A 9,561-nucleotide genomic window follows, 5' to 3' on the forward strand; every position below is an offset into this window, starting at 1 on the left:
ATGGGTTAAAATATGTATGCACTGTACCTGTGTGTTTAACTATATCTGAAATCTACTGATATTCCAAACAAACTACACTAAAGGCAACTCTGGGGGCATCTAGATGAAGCCTTAATACAGATGGCAGTATCTAGTTATACTAGAGTCTAAAATTAGGGTATGCCTCTGGTCAGCCAGGTGGGAAAAGTATGTAAAGCCCATATATAACTATAGAAGGTCTTCAAGCTTATTAGCATGTCACAGTTTATAAACATGAGGATCTAATCAACTGGCAGCTATGTAGTCAAAATGGCCAGAATACAAATGCATTATTACACTGAGTACAATCAAGTCAACCATCTTGTGGATCCTTGGCTGTGTCTGCTTAGACCTCAAACATTTAAAAAGGAAACTTCAAGTATGCTTGAAGATAATTATCAGAATGTTTGGGTACCTTCATTCCTGAATATCAAGTAATAGGGCTCACCTCCATGTCGCTTCTTGCAATAAGCACACAGAACAACTTACTAGAGACTTCTCATTGTATATGCTGAGCTTGGGAGAGTTCAAGTGTGGGGTAGGCTCAGGACTATCCAGGGATGAGCAGATTCTATAAGCTGATCTTACAGGTCTAAGTCTTATCCTGGTTCTTAGCAGATTTCCATTTTGTTCCAAGTCCATTTTGCTCCAATTCGGTGATGACAGACATGCATTTGAATTCATTTGGTCTGAAGTTAAAGGTCTCCAGTAACCCATAGGTCTCTTTCTGATCAATGGCACAGAAGAGCTGAACTCAGCTGGCAATGCACTGTGCTCAACAACATTCAGAAATGTGGACTCCAATTCTGCTGTAATCAGCACTATGCCCTTTTTTTCCTTAAGTTATAAAATCAGCTGACTGGCTGCAGCTTCCCCTCGGATCTGAATATTAATAAGTGCAGTTAAGTGCAGTTCAGTACCTGTCCGTTATCCAACAAAAAACTCATAATCTTCTCTTCTTGGTAGTACACGCAGAAATGTTGGACAGGACTGAGCCTGGTTCCAGATCAAATCAAATTTCTCTTTAGGAATAACTGCATAGACTGTATCTTTTTGCTGCATACTGCTGCCATATCTGTTTTATTTCTTCTGCAGTTTTGTCTTCCACAATCTCAATGTTAATGATTGAACTGAGAGTCTTGTCTTTGGCAAATCCTCTACTCATAGGCTGTTTTCCCAGTGTGTCTGTCTTCTCTTCCACTGGCTGCTTCCACATGGGACCCAGAAGCCGCTGGGTCAGACCTGCGCACTTGCTGGATGTTGTCGCGGTAGAGGTAATAGAAAGGGTTGGCCAGGACTCCGCTGCCATCAAAGCCATCCCCCCACCGCCAGGCGGCTGGAGTCCTGGCGCACTGGGAATACAAGCAGCTGCGTGGGTGACACCAACTCAGGCCCAGGACGCGGCTGCGCAACACTCACAGGCCTTGGTAGAGGCCGGCCACCTGCAGGACTGCCGGTCTAGCACAACCCTGCCGCCACCACCATGGCAGCCATGGCCACCCCTACCTCCACCTCCTCCTCCTCCTCGGCGCGTTGGCCTAGGCCTGCGACCCACACGCATCACCCTCCGGGTCCGCAGCTCTTGCCTACAGCATCAGTCATTTTTAAGTCTTTGATCCATGTCAAGCCAATTTTTGTTAACTGCGTAATTTTTGGAACTGATCTAATTTCATTTTTCTGCAAGTGTAAATCACTTTTACCAACACCATTTGTTGAAGAGACTCTCCTTTCTCCATCAGATGTTCTTGGCTCCCAATTCAAATATTAGTTGACAATATATGTGGAGGTTTAATTATGGTCTCTTTACTCTGTTGCATTGCTCCATGTATCTATTATTATGTCAGCATCACATTGTTTTAATTACTCTAGCTTTTGTATTATAGCTGGAAATCAGGTAGTGGAATGCCTCCATTTTTGTTTTGCTTTCACATTATTGCTTTGGCTATTCATAAATGTTGTTACATACAAATTTTAGAATTATTTTTTCTATTTTCTATGAAAAAAACATTGGAAGTTTTATAGACATTGTATGGAATCTGTAGTTGGCTTTGGGTATCATGGACTGTTTAACAATATTAACTCTGCCAAACCACGAACACAGGATTTCTTTGCATTTGTTTGTATCCTTTTCAATTTCTTTTATCAAAGACTTGTAGGTTTCATTGTATAGGTTTCATTATACACTTCCCTGGATAAGATCATTCCTAGGTATTTTATTGCTGTTGATGCTATTCTTAAAAGGATAGTTTCTTTTATTTCTTTTTCAGCTAGTTCATTATTAGTGTATAGAAAGGCAACTGCTTTCTGTGTATTGATTGTATATCCTGAAAATTTACTGTTCATTGATTAGATCAAATAGTGATTTTTTTTTCCAGTGGAGTTTTTTGGATTTTCTATATAAAAGTTCATATCACCTACAAATAATGAAAATTTTACTTCTTCCTTTTTTATTTGGATGCATTTTATTTCTCTGTCTTGCCTGATTAGTCTAGATAGGAAATGCAGTACTACTTTAAATAAGAGTGGTGAGAGTGAGTACCCTTATCTTCCTGATCTTGAAGGGAAAACTTCCTAATTTTCTCCATTGAGTATAATATTAGCTGTGGGTTTGTCATATGTGGCTTTTATTATATTGAGGCATGTCTCACATATACCCAATCTTTTGAGGGTTTTTATCATGAAAGTATGCTGTATTTTGTCAAAGGTTTTTCTTCATCTATTGGGATGATCATGTGATTTTTAATCTTTCACTCTATTAATGTGATATATCACATTTACTGATTTCCACATATTAAACCATTCTTGTATCCCAGAGAAAAATCCTTCTTGTTCATGGTGTTCTTTTTGTTGTTGTAAAGATTACCATATATGAAAATTTATTTATGTATAACAATCAACAAGCAAATAAACATTCATCCATTCATAAAATCCATATTATCCCTCATTGAAAATTTTTGAGTATCATCTATGATCCAGATGCTGTATGCACAATTTATTTATAACCAAAGATCTTTTTTCTTAAACTGAATTTGTGATTAATATGTCTTATAGTATAAATAGCATATTCACTTTGACATCTGAGCCTATTCCTTTCTTTTCAGTTCTATATTTTTTGAGTTAATTTTTTTGTCTTTTTTTTATCTTTTTAGGGCTGTACCCAATGGCATATGGAGGTTCCCAGACTAAGGATCAAATCTGAGCTGTAGCCTCTGGCCTACACCATAGCCACAGCAACACCAGATCCAAGCCCTGTCTGTGACCTACACCACAGCTCATGGCAATGCTTAATCCTTAACCTACTGAGTGAGGCCAAAGTTCGAACCTATGCCCTTAAGAATCCTAGTCAGATTCATTTCCATTGAGCCATAATGGGAACTCAGAGTTTATGTTGGTTTAAATCAAGCTAGCTGTATGGCCTTAAATATGATACCAAAAGACATGTTGTAGCAGTTGCAGAGATCAGATTTAGTTGACATAAATTTTTTTGTAATGTCCTGTGAGTTATCTAAGATATTTCATTTTTGATTTTAACAAGTAGGATCCAAACACCTTTCTTAAAATAAGTTTTTCATAAAAATATCTTGTATATAATTATTTGAAATATTTTTTTCTAAATTTCAGGAGTTTTCCCAAAACTTATAATATATAATTGTTCTTTACATGTTTAGAAGGATCATTTACTCAAACATTTCCAGATTATTTTATTCCACCAGATGATTATTATAGATAAGTAAAGCAAACATCTACTTTAAAACATTCAGAATAGAGGAAATAGATTCAGTGCTTTAAAGGGTGCTGTCAAAGATGCTTCATTCCCTTTCCTTATACACCCTTCCTACCACAAAATAACATTAATATAGTGCTTTAACCTTTATAAAGCTATTCTATGTCCACTCACTCATTTAATATTCAAAATAATTTTGATGATAAATATGATCATTATCCTTATTTGATTACTCCCACCTATTTCCACCCTCATTTACCAAAGCTCATCTAAGGAGTAGTCTATTACCAAGATTCCCCATTTTCTCATTCTTTCTTGAACTCACTTAAGTCAGGTTTATCTCCCCATCGTTTCACTGAAGTAGCATTTGTCAGTTACTCATGATGTCCCACCCGCAAAATACATTTGCCAATTCTTATATTTCTCCATCTCTCAGCAATATAGTATGTAGGTTGATCACTTATTCTTTATAAAAACATTTTCTTTACCTGGATCCAGTATAGTGAAAGGTGACTTGCTGCCTACATTTCTGGGCACTCTTTCTTTTTTTAATTGAATTAAAAATTATTTAAATTATATAGTGCTTTACAATTTTCAATATTTTACAAGCATGATTTTGTATAATCCCATAATAACATTGTTTTTTCCCTGACCCTTATATTGCTTTTCTCCCTTCTTTCTCCCAACTGGTAACCACTAATTTGTTCTCTATATCTGTGAGTCTGCTTCTTTTTTGTTTTATTCACTAGTCTGTTATATTTTTTAGATTCCTCTCCTAAGTGATATTATATAGTATTTATCTTTCTCTGACTTATTTCACTTATCGTAATTACCTCCAGGTCCATCCATAATAGCAAAATTTCTTTCATTTATATGACTGAGTAGTATTCAATTGTATATACATATACATATTCTTTATCCATTCTTCTGTTGATGGAAACATGTTGCTTTTATGTCTTGGCAATTGTATGTACTGCTGCTAAGACAATTAGAGGGCATGCCTCTTTTCTAATGAGTGTTTTTGTTTCTTTTGGATATATATAGAGAAGTGGTATGTACCCACTGGGCCATATAATAGTTCTAATTTTAGTTTTTTGAGAAACCTTCTTAGTTTTCCACTGTGGATGCACAACATAAAGTCCAACCAGATGTGTACAAAGGTTCCCATGTCTCCACATACTTACTAATATTTGTTGTGTTCTTTTTGCTGGTGGCCATTCTGACAGGTATGAGGTGAAATATCATTGCAGTTTTGATTTACATTTCTTGTTCCTGTTGGCCATATGCATTCCTTCTTAAAATGTATCTATTTAGTTCTTCTGCCAATTTTTTAATCAGGTTGCTTTTTTTGATGTTGAGTTGTGTGAGCTGTTCATATATGTTGGATATTATCCCCTTATCAGTTATATAGTTTGAAAATACCTTCTCTCATTCAGTAGGTTGTATTTTCATTTTGTCAATGGTTTCCTTTTCTATTCAGAAGCTTTTAAGTATAGTTAGATCCCATTTGTTTATTTTTGTTTTTATTGCCTTTACCTTAGGAGATGGATCAAAAAAATTATTGCTGCAATTTATATTAAAGAGTGTTCTTCCCATGTTTTACTCTATGATTTTTATATTATCCGGTGTTACTTTTAGGTCTTTAATTGATTTTGAGTTTATTTTTGTATATGGTATTAGAAAATGCCCTAATTTTATTCAATTACATGTAGCTCCCCAGTTTTCCCAGCACCAGTTATTGAAGAGGCTGTCTTTTCTTCATTGCAAATTCTTGACTAATTTGTCATAGATTAATTGATCATATATGCATGGGTTTATTTTTTGGGTACTTTTAGTCTGTTCCATTGATTGATTTGTCCTTTTTTTTCCTCACTGTATAGCAAGGGGATCAAGTTATCCTTGCATGTATACATTTTTTCCCCACCCATTGTTCTGTTGCAATATGAGTATCTAGACATAGTTCTCAATGCTACTCAGCAGGATCTCCTTGAAAATATATTCTAAGTTGTGTCTGATAACCCCAAACTCCCTATCCCTCCCACTCCCTCCCTCTCCCATCAGGCAGCCACAAGTCTATTTTCCAAGTCCATGATTTTCTTTTCTGAGGAGATGTTCATTTGTGCTGGATATTAGATTTGTGTGTTTTGTGTCAATACCATACTGATTTGATTATTGTAGCTTTGTAGTATAGTCTGAACTCAAAGACCATGTTTAGTCCAGCTCTGTTCTTTCTCAAAATTTTTTGCCTATTTGAGGTCTTTTGTGTTTTCATACAAATTTTAAAATTATGTGTTCTAGTTTTCTGAAAAATTTTAATGAGTTCTTGAATTCAGTTTGATTATATTTTGTTGAGAATTTTTGCATCTATATTCATCAGGAACATTAGTCTATAGTTTCTTTCTCTGACTATGGTAAAGGGGTAATGCTGGCCTTGTAGAATGAGTCTGTAGGTGTTTAGAAGTATCTGAGAAGGATTGGTATTAAATCTTCTCAAAATGTTTGGTAAAATTCACCAGTGAAACAATCTGTTTCCTGGGGTTTTCTGTGTTAGTAAGTTTTTGTTTAATGATTCAGTCTCTTAACTAATCATTGACCTGTTTAGACTTTATATTTCATTCTAGTTCAGTTTGTTAAGTTCTATGGTTCTAGGAACATATCTTTCTTTCAGGCTAATTTGTGGGTGTATAATTGTTCACTGTAGTCTCTTATGATCTCATTTATTTCTACAGTGCCAGTTGTAATTTCACCACTTTCATTTCTGGTTTTATGTGAGCTTTCCTCTTTTTCTTAGTCTCATTAAAGGCTTGCTTAATTTTATCTTTTGACAAACCATCTCTGTCTCATTAATCATTTTTATTGTTTTTCTGGTCACTATTTTATTTATTTCTGTTCTGATCTTTACACTAAATTTAGTATTAATCTGTTACTTTTTTCTAGTTCTTTGAGTTGTAAAGTCAGGTTATTTTTTTCTTCTCCAATATATGCATTTATTACTATAACTTCCTTCTCAGTAATTGTTTTGCAGCTAACAATAAGTTTTGGTATATTGCTTTTCAAATTTCAATTTTTTGAGATTTTTTTTTATTTCTTCTTTGACCCATTGGTTTCTCAGGAGTGTGTTGTTTAGTTTCCATATATTTGAGGGTTGCTCAGTTTTCTTCATGTTGTTTTGTAGTTAAATGCCACTCTAGTCAGAAAAGATGCTGGGGAGGATAAATCAAGATGGCAGAGGAGTAAAACATGGCATTCACCTTCTCCCACGAACAAATCTACAGGTAGAATGATTCACAGAGAACATCTACTGAACACTGGCAGAAGAACATAAACCTCCAAAAGGGCAACAAACCCTCCATAAACTGGGTAGAACAGAAAAGAAAAGAAGAGAGAGAGGGAAAGCTTAAAAAAAAAGGAATCAGGACAGGACCAGCACTCCTGAAAGGGAGTTATGACAGAGAAATGGAAACCACACCCTGGGAAGCCACCTAACTGATGGGGAGATCAGCCAAGATGAAGGGACCTCAAAGCAGCAGATACAGTGCAACAGCTAGACTGAGGAGGGCAAAACAGAGAAAGAGCCAAAAAGACCATCATTACCACTGCCCCCAAACACCACAGCCATAGATGCTCAGATGGGGGATGGGGCCTGAGACTCAGACTCTGGAGGTCAGTTCTGGGGAGAGGACTGGTGTTGGTGGTGTGGAGACAGCCTGAGGGAGTAACAGAGCAGTATCCCAAGGGCTATGGAGTGGAGCAATAGAGCCAAGGGAACCCAGGAGGAAGTCTGAGCCCTCAGGAGAAGCAAGGTGCCATTTTTGGAGAGGCAAGAGGAGGAGGGGTGGACCACCATATACATATCTTTCTCTGTGCACATGTGCAGACCCTTGAGGGCAGGGCTATGCATGGTGAGTTATTTCTTGAAAGGGCTATGGGCAACAGCCCATCTTCCACTGCTGCAGGTGGTGGCACTTGGTTCACAGGCTAAGCATGATGGGGCACATCTTGCATGGTCTACAGGCAGTAGGGATAAAACACCACAGTTATCTCTGACTCCAGAGGTGGGCATGGCCCACCAACACTAGGGGTCCATGAACAAGAACCACCTGTGTCCTCAGTCACCCAAAAGGTGAGCACAGAGGAGAGCACTGCAACTGTATACCACTTATTGTTGCTCTCATTCCCCTGGGAATGTACATACCATGCTGCTGCCACTACCAAATGTTCTGGGTCCACATGAACCTGCCTGGGGCTGCTGCCACTTCCAAGGGCCTTGCAACTAGTATCAGCCTGCACCACCTCCTTGCAGGTCCTTGCTACTATAAAGGGCCCAGAAGGTAGGCACTGGCTCCTAGCCCCACCCATTGCCTCTATCTCCCTGGAAGCACAAACAGCACCATATCAAGGGGATAACAGCCTGCACACACTGAGAAAAGAAACAGCAAGCACACCAAAAATAAGTAGTAAGCCCTCATAAAATACCCAGGGGAGCTTGTGCATATAAATAGCCCTCTAAGACTATGGTAGTTGATTTCCCTAAACTCACAGAATAAGAAAAATATAAGGAAAAGTGAAGAAGCTCAGAAACCATTCCCAGTTAAAAGAACAGGAGAATTCTTCTGAAGGAGTAAACAATGAAACACACCTCTGTAATCTAACAGACACCAAGTTCAAAAAGGGAGTGAAAATACTGAGGGAATTAAGAACAAATATAAAGTAATTAAGAGCAGATATGAACAGAAATGCAGATTAATTTAGAAAGGAATTAGAAAGCAAGGAGCCAAGAAAAATTAAAAAATTCATTTGCAGAGATGCAAACTGAGCAGAATGAATAATGCAGAGGAATGATTTAGTGACTTGGAACACAGAATAATGGAAATCACCAAATAAGGAAAGCAGGCAGAAGACCAAATGAAAACTCAAAAAGATACATGTACTCCAATGTTCATTGCTTCACTATATACAATAGCCAAGACATGGAAACAACCTAAATGTCCATTAACAGAGGAGTGGATAAAGAAGATGTGGTACACAATGGACTATTAATTGGCCATTAAAAGGAAAGAAATAACATCATTTGCAGCAAAATGGATGGACCTAGAAATTATAATGCTAAATGAAGTTAGCCAAACAGTGAGATACCAACATCATATGCTATCACTTACATGTATAATCTAAAAAAAATGACACAATGAACTTCTTTGGAGAACAAAAACTAACTCACAGACTTTGAAAAACTTATGGTTACCAAATGAGACAGGTTGGGGGGTGGGGGAATGTGCTCGGGCTTTGGGATGGAAATGCTATAAAATTGGGTTGTGATGATCGTTGCAACAAATATAAATGTAATACAATTCAATGAGTAATTGAAAAATTAAAAAATAAAAATCACAACTTCAGTTTAAAAAACAGTGAAAGCAATATAAGTGGTCTATTGGGTTGATATAAAGAGGGTCTATTTATGCATAATAGGGATTCCAGAAGGAGAAGAAAAAGAAAAGGGTGTTGAAAATATATTTGAAAAAATTATGGCTTGAACCTTTCCAAATCAAAAGGAGACAGATATGAAGATACAGATGCACAGAGGGCCCCCATCAAATTGAACCCAAACAGGCCCACACCAAGGCATATTTTTAAAAAAATGGCAAAAGTTAAAGGGAGGATTCTAAAGGCAGAAATAGAAAAACAAAGAGTTAATTATAGGGGAAGCCCCATAAGGCTATCAGCTGATTTCTCTACAGAAATGCTAGAGGACAGAAGAGAGTGGCAAGATATATTCAAAATTGTCAAAGGGAAAATTTTGCAACCTAAAATACTCTATCCAG

At 37.0% G+C, this 9,561-nt stretch overlaps 1 pseudogene; it reads right to left on the reverse strand.

The window, feature by feature from the left end:
* On the reverse strand, window positions 611-8,101 carry LOC110257677 (annotated as a pseudogene).

This window comes from Sus scrofa, chromosome X (genome assembly GCF_000003025.6).
Source record: "Sus scrofa isolate TJ Tabasco breed Duroc chromosome X, Sscrofa11.1, whole genome shotgun sequence".
Lineage (NCBI taxonomy): Eukaryota > Metazoa > Chordata > Mammalia > Artiodactyla > Suidae > Sus > Sus scrofa.